Source organism: Palaemon carinicauda, chromosome 4 (genome assembly GCF_036898095.1).
Source record: "Palaemon carinicauda isolate YSFRI2023 chromosome 4, ASM3689809v2, whole genome shotgun sequence".
In the NCBI taxonomy this organism is placed as follows: domain Eukaryota; kingdom Metazoa; phylum Arthropoda; class Malacostraca; order Decapoda; family Palaemonidae; genus Palaemon; species Palaemon carinicauda.
Genome location: NC_090728.1, coordinates 28690193 through 28692692, shown reverse-complemented (window position 1 = coordinate 28692692; position 2500 = coordinate 28690193). Strand labels below are relative to the sequence as shown.

General features: G+C 36.1%; 1 protein-coding gene across 1 annotated transcript in view; it reads left to right on the top strand.

Annotated features, from left to right (window-relative positions):
• LOC137639016 (ankyrin repeat domain-containing protein 65-like) overlaps positions 1 to 2500 on the top strand; it is a 38283-nt gene that overhangs the window by 32691 nt on the left and 3092 nt on the right. The window lies entirely within an intron of this gene.

Here is a 2500-nt window from a genome sequence, read left to right as displayed (position 1 = left end):
TGTGTGTGTGTGTGTGTGGGTGTGTGTGAGTCTATAAGCAGATATATGTGTATGTGTAGTAGTACTAATTATATATGTGTTTCTGCTTTTCCATTCATTTTTTTTTTTGCGTTTGGATCCATCATAGCAACAACTTTGACTAATCAAATTGATAACAGATTCATGCCCACTTCCGAAACAAATAATTTACTGATGAAAAATTTAATCCATTATAAAAAAAAGAATATTCAATAGTATAGTAGATTTATTTTCTCTCTGACATATTTCCCGATATATTTTTGGACTGACTGAGGACTTATTCTGATATATGATGGGAAAATGTCTAAAATTTGTTTCTTCTCTAGCTTCTAGAGTATAGCTTGTGCAAGGTAATAGCCTTTATTGTCATTTCAATTGAAATAATCAAATCGGTATTTAAGGTTAAAAGGTCACTTATAAATGGCAGAGGCAAGGACTGACAATGCTCTAGAGACTGACTATATATAGCTTAATATGATCAGTGCCCAAGCTAGGACCAGGGAGGGCCAGGTAATGGCTGCGAATGTCTCAGCAGATAGACCTATAGGATCCCCCAAATACCCCATCATTAGCTCGAAAGTATGATGAGGTAGCAGAACTCTAACTCCAGACCGGCAGAACGTCAGGCAGGGATGTTTCCAATAGGCCAATACAACCCCTTGTAAGGTCATTCAATTATCTTATATCTATCTTTAAATCTTCTTCACAAATATCTTTTCTATTTTATCTTGTCATGGATATTGAATTAAGAGCACGAATAAAAACAAAACATTAACATCGCACTTTGTAATGAAATGACAAAATGTATTACTAAATCTGATGTCATGAAAATTTTAACCCAGGAAGTGTATAAATCGTAAAAAGAAAACTACTATTTTACTTATTCAAGATAAATACAAAAGGATACTCTCAATCCAACGGAACCCATTTCCTTTATATATTGGTAAAAACAAGGTACATAAATGCTTAAACAAATGACCTAATGTGCCTTTTTAAAAAATATGTTCTTTAAATTGTTTCAGTTATCCGGACTGAAAGTCAAAAGTTATAAAAGATGATAGGCATCGACTACAGGCTACTACTGAGCTTTACAGTTTTGACAAATTTCTAATTCCTTTGAGAATCTTTAAAAACTGTGTAGCATTTATTCAGTCTTACAAAGTGAATTTTTAAGAAAATATAATAGAATGGAGTCAGTTGATACCCCTTAAGTCTCAGGACTTGATAAGACATAGGCCTAAACAACATAATCAAAGACGGAATAAAAGTAGAGCGCGGAGGCAGTTTTTTCTTATTTTAAACCAGCTCTGTAAGCTTATGTCCTCGTTATTGAATATGTGTAAATGACTAAGAATAGTTTCTTAATAAGTTTCATTTTCTTCGAAAGGTCATTGTCTTCGCCATTAGGCCAGGAGCACACTAGCGACTCTGTGGCACCACAAAGCCACAGCATCGTGTGGCGGGGATGTGGTCTCCCATAGGTTTCCATTGTTTTCAAGTTTTGCCCCGCAAACTAGCGACTGTGGCAAGCGACTGTGGCTCTCTGTCGCTCATCCCCGCCACAGGCGTGGCGTGGCTTTGAAAACAATGGAAATCTATGGGAGACCACATCCCCGCCACACGATGCTGTGGCTTTGTGGCGCCACTGAGTCGCTAGTGTGCTCCCGGCCTTGAAAACAATAGAAACCTATGGGAGACCACATCCCCGCCTCACGATGCTGTGGCTTTGTGGCGCCACAGAGTCACTAGTGTGCTCCCGGCCTTAGATTTAAATAAGCATAAACTACGCTTCATACAGTCTTTCTGACCAATATTTCACATAAAAAACCGCCAAAGTACCATTTCAGTGCAGGAAACTCCTACATGATGAACTTATATTGGCTAGTGATATACCTAGAGATATTTTTTTCCCCTATATCGATCCCTTGAAATCCGTGATTTCCCTAAACGTAAAACTCAAAGAACTTTTTGAAAGCGTTTAGGTTATTGAAGGAGACCTTAAGTAAGCAAAGTATTTTGTCTCTTTGATTATTATTTCAGTAAAATTATATTCACTGTCGGTAAACATTTCGAATAGAAAAGATATACCAGTATATACTGTTTCCCCAGCATGTTTTACCCACCCAAAGCCCCGGGTTCCCACTGGGGGTCCCACATTATCGGCGTATACACACACACACACACACACACACACACACACACACACATATATATATATATATATATATATATATATATATATATATATATATATATATGTGTGTGTGTGTGTGTGTGTGTGTGTGTGTCTATCTATCTATCTATCTATCTATATATATATATATATATATATATATATATATATATATATATATATATATATATATATATATATATATGGGTGTGTGTGTGTGTGTGTGTGTGTGTGTGTGTATCACATTAGGTATTTATTTGCGACAAAAATAAGTGTCATTTTCGAAGGAAATGAATGTTTTTCTCTAGG